The sequence below is a fragment of the Cervus canadensis genome, chromosome 13 (genome assembly GCF_019320065.1).
Source record: "Cervus canadensis isolate Bull #8, Minnesota chromosome 13, ASM1932006v1, whole genome shotgun sequence".
Lineage (NCBI taxonomy): Eukaryota > Metazoa > Chordata > Mammalia > Artiodactyla > Cervidae > Cervus > Cervus canadensis.
In genome coordinates, this window is record NC_057398.1 from 13,478,027 (window position 1) to 13,491,095 (window position 13,069).

Here is a 13,069-nt window from a genome sequence, read left to right on the forward strand (position 1 = left end):
GACATAAAGTGATGTGGAGACAAAAAAAAAAAACCAAACACCTGTACTTATGGATAAATAAAAAATTCACCCCAGATACACAAAATAATAGAAATTGTTATATATTTTGTAATTAAATATTGATCGACTCCCATTCTCATACATAACTATTTCATACATCTCCTCTTCTCTTATTCTGACTCTTATTTGATGACCTTCCCTCTATTGTACTGGGAAGACAGAAGCAATCAATAGAGAACTTTCATAAACTCCCACTCCAATACCTATTAGCCTCCAGTAATAGTAGCCACATGCCCTGCCTTCATGGTGAAGGAATCATTTCACTCACAGCTAAGGCTAGCTTCTCACCTGTGCCTAATCAAGGACACAGTTCCTGTGACCATCCCTTCTCTCCATTCCATTGTCAAAATTTTTCTTTTTACTGGATCATTTTCACCAGCAAAGAAACAGACTGGTTTATCTCCTACACCCCAAGTTTCTGCTCTGATGTGACCAACCAGAGAAAACCTCCATGACCACCTTATGTAAAGTACAGCCCCTTTGTAACTCTTTTCACACTGCTTCATTTTTACTACTAACACATAATCTCTGTGTTTTATCTGCTATTGTATTAAGCTCGAAATAGGCTTCCCAGATGGTGCTGGCAGTAAAGAATCCACCTATCAATACTGGAGATGCAAGAGATGCGGGTTCAAACTCAGGGTCGGTAAGATCCCATGAGGAGGGCATGGCAACCTATTCCAGCATTCTTACCTGGAAAATCCTATAGACAGAGAAGACTGACTGGCTATTGTCCATGGGGTTGCAAATATTCAGACTCAACTGAGCACACACTACTACTAGGCTTGATATATCGTCCTAAACAAAAACAGACCTCGCCCTAAGAGGAATTCCTGCCACATATATTTCCTTTAAGCACATATGAATTTAAAGATAGAACTCTAAGCATGTTGTGCTTACAGTGTTAGATGTTATATTCTAAATTTAGGACTATATCCTACTTACGCTATCATGTCATCAATGTTTTTTCAAAATCACAGCTTTTAATGACTGTGAAATATTCTGTCTACATCCCATAATTTAGTCAGGCATTTCTCTACTGTTGAACATTAACGTTCTTTCAAATCTTGCTCTGTTTTAAAGATATAAATACAAATCTATCATAGTATGATTATATCTATAATATATATCAAATATTGTAGTCATTTTCCTCATGTTTCCTTAGCAGATATCAATAACTACAGGGCCAAGGAAATGAACTTTTAACCAGTATGTTTTGAGCAATGAGTAAGTGCTTAAACACTCTGCTAGGATTCAGGCACACAAAGATGAAGAAGCCAAAGCGTCTTGTACTTAAGCAGCTCACGCCTACAAAAGGCAATCAAAGAAACAGCAGGGCAGCTTGGGAACATTTTGGGGTGGGAGGGCTTGTGATTCCACAGTCCATCAGAACCCAATAACAGTGAGTTCTTTCTCAAAATGAAAAGAATTACCTATAAGGTTTTATTCTAAACTCTGGAAATTCTATTTGATTCTCCTACTGTGGCTTTCCCTAGATTCCAAACAGTCTGTAACTTTGATACAGATACCCTGAGCACCAGAGGACTCATCAGGGTCATACAAAACCAAGCATTAGAATTGTTTACCGTTTAGTCTGGACCACCTGAAGAATCTTTTCTTACACTGGATCCCACTCAATGCTTTTAGCTTTCAAACATCATCAATGGAATGAGTTGGAACCAAGCACCAACTGTTACAAATTACTTCTGAAACGGAGACACACTTTAAAATGTCACACATCAAAAATCACGTCATTAAATAGTAGGGGGCTGGACGCTGTAGTGACTTTCGAGAAGATAACAGCTATCAACTCCCAGAAATTTTATTGAGTTAGCAGGTCCTTCTATTTTTGCAGTAAGTGTTTCCTATCCTCTGTTACTGACAATGCATTTTCACAGCATCTAGTTTAACAGGTGACACTGTTCTCAAAAACTTGTATACGTGTATCCTCAGACTGTACCTACCTCCCAAATTTCAATTTTCTGTTTACAATTGCCTTTTAGATATCTACTTCTAGATGTTTTACGGGATCTACAATTCAGTGCATCTACTATGGAACTCATTATATTTTCCTCAACCATATCATCCCTATTTTGGGTACTGCCTGCCGAGAGGTTTAGTTCAAATCCTGAGTCACCTCTGACCCCTCCCCTGCCTTCCTTCGACTAATCAGTGGCCAAACCATTTTCCTTCTATATCCATTATGAATTTGTCCCCTCCCTTCCCCTTTACTTCCTACAATTCACTCTTCTTATCATTAATTGTATTACAAGTATAGCCTCCTATCTAATCTTCTGCTCTTCCGACCACCAAACTTTATATTTCCTGAAGTAAAGAGCTGCCTAGATCACATTCCTACTAAAATCTTTCATTAACTACTGTGTTGGATCAAATTCTCTCTCTAGCTTGCTATCTCCTGATGTTCCCTCTTCAAAAACTGCTTCCTTGGTAACTAGACTTACCATGATAATCATCATGAAATATAGAGAAATATTAAATCACTATATTTTGTAATAGGAATTATGTGGTAGATCAATTATATTTCAGAAACAAATGAACTTATAGAAAAAGAAATCAGATTGTGGTTACTAGAGGCACGGGGGGAACATAATGAAGGTAGTCAAAAGGTACCACCTTGCAGTTTTAAGTAAAATAAGTACTAGGAATGTAAGGTACAACATGGTAAATATAATCAATAGTGCTGTATGTTATATATGAAGGTTGTTGAGAGTAAACTTAGTTCTCATCACAGGGGAAAACATTTTTTTATTTCTCTGCTTTTACATCTCTTTGTGACCTTTGCACAAAGAAATATAAAACTAGAGATATCTCTCTGGTTTTGTCTCTCTTTTCACCTCTTTGCAACCCCATGGGGGGCAGCCTGCCAGGCTCTTCTGTCCATGGAATTCTCCACGCGAGAATACTGGAGTGAATTGCCATTCCCTTCTCCAGGGATCGAACCCAGGTCTCCTGCATTGCAGGCAGATTCTTTATCACTGAGTCACCAGGGAAGCCCCTATACAGTGCTGTATGTCATAATAATTATACTTCAATAAAAGTGGAGGAAAAAAATTGTTTCTTTTAATCTATTTTCTATTCTTTAATTATGCCCCTTGCTTCACACCTTAATTCCTTTAGTATTTTCACTTAAATACTCTTTCTACGGTTCCACTTCAACCATCAAACATTCCTCACCAATGTATGCATGTCTAAAATCTCCCATCTTCCATAAGCTCTTTGATGGTAGTAATGGTGTGCTACATCCTGAGTTCTCAGATCATAGCATTTGCTGACATACAGTAACTGCTGAGTAAATATTTGTCAGATTGAACTATTTTCCTTCCAAGTTTGAGATAATATGCCTTCCACTCTTGAAAATGTTCTCTTTTTTCCCATTCAGATGTACTTCCTCACTCACTCTTCAGATGGACTCTAATTTGCTCTCTTCTTTAACAATGTAACACACTTTCCATGGCATAACAGTTATTGGGGGGGTGGGGGGGGAAATATTGCATATAGCAAATGCCCTTGAATGAGCATTTGTGTAATAGGAAAGTGGGAAATAGCTACTGAGCACATTGGCAACTTTAGTATGTTGACTAGGAATAATTTATACTTGTAGCCAACTTTGCATATCAGTAATGAATATTGTGGACCACTCAAAAAGTTATTAGATTCCTATTGTATTTTCAGGCTTCCCTGATAACTCAGTAGGTAAAGAATCTGCCTGCAATGCAGGAGAGCCCGGTTCAATTTCTGGGTCAGGAAGATCTGCTGGAAAAGAGATAAGCTACCCACTTCAATATTCTTGGGTGTCCCCCTGTGGCTCAACTGGTAAAGAATCCATCTGCAATGCAGGAGACCTGGGTTCGATCCCTGGGTTGGGAAGATCCCCTGGAGAAGGGAATGGTTACCCACTCCAGTATTCTGGCCTGGAGAATTCTATGGACTGTATAGTCCATGTGGTCGCAGAGAGTCAGACATGACTGAATGACTTTCACTTTCACTGTATTTTCACAAGCTTAAGCAAAAAAAAAAGACATTTCTCAGTTGCACTTGATATTGTGCACCTGAGTGTAAATCACCATATAAATTATCCATTTCACAGCATTTGTTAAGTGGCCAAGTACACAACAATGCTGTATGGTAAATAACTCTAGTAGAGATGAATTTAATTTTTTTTTTTTTTTCTGTCATCTAGTATCAAGGGCCTAGGAGAAGTCATCTGTTGGTGGGCCAAAAATCAGAATAGCTAGGTCATCTCCAGAGACACATACTAGGAATGGCAAGAATGATGAAAATGCTGTCCAGTTACTGAGTGAAGAACAATCTCTGAGCCACCTGACTTGCATTCAAATTTATCCTAAGAGGACCTCAGGATGTTCATTCCTTAGCATCATCCAGGAGTAGACTCTAGAGATTACTAGAATGCTTGGAAGTTTGCCTATCTCATTGTACAAGCAGGTTCCTGAAAAGAAAAATAAGTCTCTTTTCCAGAAGAAGTTAAAATGTTACACCTTTAGAAAAGCCACTGATACTTGAGTCTAATTTTCTGATCGTTTTAAATCATAAGTAACCACTAAAATCAGCTATAAAAGGAAAACTTCGGTTCTGTGCTATCTATTATCATAACTTTCCTGGTGACTCAGACAGTAAGATGTCTGCCTACATTGCAGGAGACCCAGGTTCAATCCCTGGGTCAGGAAGATCTCCTGGAGAAGGAAATGGCAACCCACTCCAATATTCTTGCCTGGAAAATCCCATGGATGGAGGAACCTGGCAGGCTACAGTAAATGGGGTCGCAAGAGTTAGACATGACAGAGCAACTTCACTTTGACTTTCTTTTCACTATCATAACCACTAACCAGCAGTATGTGACTGAGCACTGAAAATATGGTTAGTGAAACAAAGGAACTGAATGTTTCAATTAATTTAAATTTAAAAACTGAAGAAGCACTAATTCTTTATCCTAATGACATGGTAAAATGATAACATTTTAAATATAATGGATTACATAGATTATTAAAATTATTTTCAACTTTTTTTTTTAAATTATCTATGTGGCTATTTTAATTGGACAGCACTGCTTCAGAGTAATATGTTTGCTTTAGTTACGTAGGCTGCATTCTAGACTATTATTTATTTGTATAGACTATTATTTGTAAGGTTGTTGCTTTGACCAAAAAGTCTTCCATGAACTTTGCCTTTATGAAAAAGTTATCAAAAACAACATTCAAGCTGCTTTAATTTACTAAGGTTTAGGAATCAAGCTAAAATCTACTCCAGAAATCTGTAAATCATTTGCTTCATTTAAAATATATGTGTTACATACACAAAAACTTTATAAATAAAATGTGTATATATTTATATAAATGTATAAAATATCTTCGAAACTTAACTCACAGGATTGCTAATACTGTTTCCCAAATAATTAACTGAACTTCTGATCGTTAAATTTAGCTAAAAGGCAGATTTGTCAGAACAGGACTAGAGAGAACCATTGTCAAAAGGTCCAAGGTCCATGCTTATAAATAAGCCACACAAGTCATATACTTAGGTTAATTTGTGTCAAACTCATGTACAAATTATAAAATTAGGGCAATGGGATTGTGACTGAACTATAAAATCAAACTGTTTTAAGTTTCTAGTTCCAAACTTAAAAGGTAGTCCTTTAAAAGTCTTAACGTTTTCTGTTTTTACCTGCATAACAAGAAAAAATCTAAAATAATATTCTATAAAACATTTACAATGGCGAAATTTAGAACTGATCAACATAAACCTATGAAAAGTCTCATTAATTTAACTGATACTTCTGTTGGTAATAAGACACTCTACTTGTATTAACTCAGTGGATATCAACTCTGCTCCAAGCACTGAGACAGCAGTGTCTCACACACTACGCTATTTACTCTCTACATCAATTTATGAAGCAGAGATCATTTCTAGCACATTTATTGATAGAGCACTAAATCTTAAAAACCCCTCTCCCAGAATCACACAACCAGTAACTAAAAGAGCAGGGATTTGAACTCAATTTTGCCTGGCCTGACAGTCTACACAGACTCCACTGAGGCATTTAATTTCCTTCATCAACTTCTGTGACTGCAAGTAGCTTATCAGAGCAACTGAAAAAGCAGCAGAAGATTTGTGTTCTCCTGATGCCCACAGAATATTGTGCTTTCTTCTATTACATTCGCTGGCTTGTATTTGTAATCTATCTGCTTCCTCCCACTAGATCACTGTTTCATGGGGAACTCAGTATTCCATTGTTGCTTGATGAATGAGTGGATAAACAAATGAGTAGTGGGTAAATGAGTGAATGAGACTGTACAAAGCAATCTTGACACAACCTACACATACTTACTTGCTATATTCAAGTCTGAGCTTACCCAAGCCTGGACCATCTCAATTCAAGTAATAAAATTCCAGAGCTAAGTCTCCTAAGAATGCAAGAGCCAAAAGCTGCTCTTTAACTAAGCAATACATACATGAATATGTATTGTAGTATGTAAAACTAACTCCCCTAAATCTCCCTTCTCCCCCATTTTCTCTCTCTCCCCCTCCCTCCCTGACATCCTCCACCCCTTCCCAACATTATAAGGTCAAATTTTACATTTATATGTAAAAACAAACAGCAATGTTTATGTATCACATATAAACCTGTATACATACATGAAAATGAAAGTTGTGATAGATATAAAGTTGCATAATGTGTTGAATTGCATAATTCCCTAAATATATGTAAGAAGGGCCTGACTCTGTTAACGCTGTGTTTTTATTTAAACTCTGAAACATAACTAATTTGTATTAGTAGGTTCATTCATCATTTTGTCTTTATAATTCTACTGATAGTTACAATTGATCAAGTTGCCAAAGACACAAAGAGAGAGAAAAAAATCAGAAGCATGTGACATTTCACAGGAAACTACTCTTGAGATTAAAGGGGAAAAGAAAACTAACTTCAGAATTACAGTGATAATTATGTTCAGAAAATAAATTATTGTCAAAAAAGATTAAATAAAAATGAATAGAAATCCTATCAGTCAAGGGAGTAATAAAACAATTACCATGTAGTCTTTTTTAAATACAAAACTGTGTGGAAGTAATACTGGAATAAACTGAACCTTTAAACCCTGACAGGAGTTAAAGAAAAATCAAGTCTCTGCCCAAAACCTAATGGGAAAATGCTCATCAAACAAAGGATCAGAGAAGGAAGAAGATTAATCTCAAAGCGTGCCTTTGCCCATACCTTATTACTTCTCTTCCAGATCATTTCAATTCTATTCTCATCATCTATTTTCAATGGATTAGTGTTTGTACCAATTGTTTTCCAGTTACGCCTAACTCTAAGCAACCAAAAAAAGAAAGAAACATTTTTGGTAGGTTCATTTATGAGTCCAAAAGACTGCCCATTGGCATTACAACATTTACACTTATTCTAACATGGCTACCATTTACTAAGCCTAGTTTCAGAGTGCAATTGTATTCCTTTCACATGGAACACCCATTGTTTTGAATGTCTTATTTGCACAGTTATCCCTTTATGTATAAAATTTTGGAATGAAACTCAGTTATAAACTGTACAAAAGTTTACAACCCTCAGTTCACTTTCTAAAAATACAGTTGTGTGATTCTATAACCAAGAAAACAGAATGTACATGTGGAAACCATTAAATTACATCGAATTTAATTTAAAGTTGCTTCCAAGCAAGTATGAAATAAATCAGAATGACTGTAGAATCCTAATGCACCAGTGACATTTGGTCTTCATCACTTGTAGAAAATACGGCAGGGATGTACTAAGAGACAGAATATTTGAGTCCAGACTTCAAATCTCCATAATCAAAAAAAGAAGATGCCACATTCCAGGCAGTCCACCATGCTGCCTTTACTAGGCTGAAGAAGATGGAATCCAAACCAAGCCATCAAAGAACTGCTGATCTCAGTTCCAGGAACACTGAAGCTTAACAACGACAACCATTTCCAGGCTTTCAGGTTACCACTCATCAATAGTAAGGGTCTAACTCTTTTGAAACTGATCTTTCCATTTATTGGAACTTATTTCATGTTGAGCCTTAAGAGGATATTCAGTTCACTTGCATTTAAACAATATTAATGCATATATATGGAATCTAAAAAATGGTACTGACGAACCGATTTGCAGGCAGGGATACAGTCACAGATGTAGAGAACAGACTTGTGGACAGAGTGGGGGAAGGAGAGGGTGGGATGAATTGACAGAGTAGCATTGAAATATTTACACCACCATGTGTACAACAGATAACCAGTAGGAAGTAGCCTATAACACAGGGAGCTCAGCCTGGTGCTCTGTGATGACCTAGAGGGGTGGGATAGGGGAGTGGGGTGGGAGAGGCTCAAGAAGGAGGGGATATATGTATACTAATGGCTGATTCATGTTGTTGTATGGCAGAAATCAATAATACAACATTGTAAAGCACTTATCTCCTCCAATTAAAAATAAATTTTAAAAAATTTAAAAAGAATGTATATACCAGGCATTCAATATCTTGATTAATAAATCAGAAAATACTGTGTCTTCATGCTTTAAAATATTTCAAAAGCTTCATAATTTACATGAATTATAATAGACCATGGTCCTTTCACATCTTCCCAGGTAGCACTAGTGGCAAAGAACCCACCTGCCAATGTAGGAGACATAAGAGGCCTGAGTTCAATCCCTGGATCGGGAAGATCCCGTGGAGGAGAACACTGCAACCCACTCCAGTATTCTTGCCTGGAGATCCCACAGACAGCCTGGTGGGCTATAATCCATGGGGTTGCAAAGAGTTACACATGACTGAAGTCACTCAGCATGATACACATGGTCGTTTCAAGAGGGAAACAGCATGTAAGTAACCAAGCACAACAGAAGGACCACCATAGAGCTTCTCGTGATCGGAAGACATATAGACGTGTTCAGGGTTAACTCTAGGCAAAAATGGAAAACTACAAAAATGATACCTTGGAATTCTCAGAATACACTTCAGTAATTCTCCTCTTCCCTGATACTTAGAGAATTACCTCCTTTTCAAGGATTCTGTACGTTTCTATTGGGACCTTTTTCTTTTCCCATCAAATTAAGACACTGGCCTGGTTCAGGACTTCCCAGGCGGCTTCAGTGGTAAAGAATCTGCCTGTCATTGCAGGAGATATGGGTTCCATCCCTGGGTCAGGAAGATCCCCTGGAGAAGGGAAAGGCTACTCTTTCCAGTATTTTGGCCTGGAAAATCTCAAGAACTGAGGAGCCTGGCAGGCTACAGTCCATGAGGTGACAGAGTCAGACAAGACTGAGTGACTAAGCACCCACACACTCATTGGAATGGATTCCTGGTCTCCTATCAGATGGCTTTCCTGTTTGCTCAGTGAGAAGGAGCCAGAGGAGGACGGGGCACCGTCACAGAGGCCACTGTAGCTAATCATCTTTGCTTCTCTAAGGACTAGGCTTTCACCTCGCTTGCACTTCCTCAGGAAGGCCTTCTTCCTCCCTGGCTTCTCTCTGCTATGACCCTTCTCTACCGTTGGATTTCCCTGCCGGTTCAGACGGTAAGAGCGTCTGCCTGCAATGTGGGAGACCCAGGTTCAATCCCTGGGTTGGGAAGATCCCCTGGAGAAGGAAATGGCAACCCATTCCAGTACTCTTGCCTTGAAAATTCCATGGACGGAGGAGCCATGGACAGAGGCTACAGTCCATGGGGTCGCAGAGAGTCGGACACGACTGAGCCACTACACTTTCACTTTTCTCTACCGTTCCTCTGAATTTCTCAGGCTCTACTTTCCCACTAAAATCTTTCTCTTCCTTTCTTCTCCAATACTCACATATGGATTTTCTGTTTCCAGCATAACTGACATTATTTTGGCTTCTGAGTAACTGAGGAAGTTGTACTGTTGTGATTCTTTTTACTTAAGGTGATAAAAATATATTTATACTGTGTATATTAGGTCGACAAAAAATTATCAATAGAATATATTTTTATTAATAAAATCATTATAATGTATGAATATTGCATTTATATGGAAGTTGAGATAGACAAGTTGTTATTATTAGAACTAGTAAGTAGTCACTAAGCAAGACTGGTGAACTAAGATCCAGATCATCTCAAAGGAAGAGACTAATACCTATAGACAGTAGCTACCTGGGGAGTTTGTTTTTCTTTACATCAACATGAATATAGAAGAATGAAGACTTAAAGTTTATATACGGAAACCTGAGGGACTTAGCTGGTGACTGGACCAGTAATCGACAGTGGGATAGGCCTGCCTAAGAAAGTCCATATCAGCCTCGAACACCAACAGAGGGTCCCAGACACTGCACACAGAAGCCCCAGGTATTAACATGCATATTATCTAGGGTGAAACAGATCACCAGCCCAGGCTGGATGCATGAGACAAGTGCTCGGGCCTGGTGCACTGGGAAGACCCAGAGGAATCGGGTGGAGAGGGAGGTGGGAGGGGGGATCGGGATGGGGAATACATGTAAATCCATGGCTGATTCATGTTAATGTATGACAAAAACCACTACAATACTGTAAAGTAATTAACCTCCAACTAATAAAAATAAATGTAAAAAAAAAAAAAAAAAAAAGAAGCCCCAGGTATTGTCTTGTGAGGAAAGGCCAGTGCTATCAAATTTCTAACTGATGTTAGAGCTGCCTGGGGTACTGATAAGTTTCTGAAAGGGCTCCAAACAGCTGACGGTTTAACTGAGCAAATAATACTCAAAGTCAGTACCAAAAGCAAGATTCCACAATTCTTGAGACTTTTTTAAGACCTAAGAAGAAAAAAGATGGCTTCCTGAGAACTGCTTCTGATCAAGTTGGATTGAGAAGATTAACTCTTCAATTTGATTAAAGAAATTAATTTTTAATTTAAAATCTTTAATTTTCCATTTTGTTGAAAGTGAGGTTTATAGGTTTTTTTTGTCTAGGAGTCTAGGCTTTAGATAATAAAACATTCTCCCAAGAAAGACATCTTTTTCCTCCATCTTTACCATCACCTCAAAACAGATAAGATCAGCTACAGTACTTATTGTGGGGAATAAGTACTCCTTTGGTTGGCTTAATAGCATGAATGGAATAAATCCAGGCATCACAGGTCAGTAGACTCTTCTTAAAAGTGTTATTTTTTCACAAGAATTTATAATATTTTACTCCACAATGACATATGCATTTACACTTAAGAATGTACCCCAACATGCCCACTCCCAAAAGAATATCAAGAAAGGCCCCATTACAATCCACCCCCAACCCATGTTAAATATCTGCGTATTCTGCTTTGAAAAAGCAATCCAACAGTCAGAACATTCTTCCATACTCTCTGTCCTTTGAAGTTCATGCAAAAGATCATTAAGAAATCAGCCAGCTATTTGCTTCTGGACAGGGTACTAGGATGGAAGGCTAGAAAGAGCCAATTATTCTCACTCAATGCCCATCTTTAGCCCCCATTCTTCACTTCCTAGAGATATAGGATTGTTTGTCCCTCAGAAAATGTAGTCCTCTAACAGAAAACTCCAGCAGCAAACTAAAGTTTTAAAAGATGCTTCAATCAGTAAAAAAAAAAAAAAAAAAAAGATGCTTCAATCAGGCCCAAAGAAGCCTAACTCTAACAATAAAAATAATCAAAATCAGCTATGAACACAACTGCAGTATAAACATTACCTTTCAATCTCTTAAAATGCACTCTGCTCTTGTGTCTCTCCAAGGTGACTGTGAGGTTCCACTTAAATAAACTTACCACACTAAGTAGCAAGAAAACGTGCTGAGCAAAGGGAGTGATTTTCAATTTACAGTTAACTGTCATTTGCTGCTCAGTAAGTTTAGGTGAGCCAATTACTTAAAGTGACTGATGCAGAAGAGGAATTTTAAGTAAAACTGTTTCATGGAGAATGAGACAGGCCTACAACCTACATCTGTCTTTAATTCTTTACTTTCCCACTTTGAAGTAAAACACAAAGAGAAATTAAATAAATAAATGTTAATTTGATTAGCTTAATAAGGTTACTTAAACCAATATTTAGAAGGAAAGTAGCAAATTGAGAAAGGACACTGGCTCAAAAGTAAAACACTTCCACTTTGGAGACTGCTCTTGCTACTTGGCAGTTTGATGACATGAGGAAAACATGTTATCTCATACCTCAAAGCCTGAGTCTCTGAATTTGTAAATAGGAAGATTAATATTTGTGTGGGTTTGAATTGAAAAGGTGACTTTAATAAAACACATGTAAAATCTTTCACAAGGCACATGTTCAATAACTGTTGTCCCTTCATGGTGGAATCACCTGGATAACTGTTGTCCCTTCATGGTGGAATCACTTGGATAATCATTGACCCTTCATGGTGGAATCACTAGGATAATCATTGACCCTTCGTGGTGGAATCACTTGGATAATCATTGACCCTTCATGGTGGAATTACGTAGATAACTGTTATCCCTTTATGGTAGAATTACTTGGACAACTGCTGTCCATTTAGAGTAGAATTATTTGGTGACTATCTTTTCTAAAAGACTGTTGGAGGACCAGAGACAGTAGTAGTAAGAGTAGCAACAATAACTAACATTTATCAAGCCCTTACTTTCAAGCAGATGCTGTTCTACTATTCTTGTAGCTTTTACACATATCATGAGTTGCATGTATTTGACTCCTGTCACTTTCCTCCCTAAATTAAACACGTCATTCCTCCTGTAAAAGTGCATATATATACACTGATAAATATGCAGTTATAAGAAATGCATATTAAGAAAACTTAAATGGAAATAAAAACTGCTTTCTTCAGCTGAATCACATCCAACACCAAACATAAAAATCACACCTTTTATAACTCTACATTATATCCATGTGTGTGTGTGCGTGCTCAGTTATGTCTGATTCTTTGTGATACCCCATGGAGTCTGCCAGGCTCCCCTGTCCACGGGATTTTGCAGGCAAGCATACTGGAGTGGGTTGCCATTCCCTTCTCCAGGGGATCTTTCTGACCAGGGATTGAACCCGTGT

At 37.8% G+C, this 13,069-nt stretch overlaps 1 protein-coding gene across 4 annotated transcripts in view; it reads right to left on the reverse strand.

Moving 5' to 3' along the window:
- Positions 1–13,069, reverse strand: part of HMCN1 (hemicentin 1) — a 512,408-nt gene that overhangs the window by 372,535 nt on the left and 126,804 nt on the right. The gene's annotated exons all lie outside the window — the stretch shown is intronic.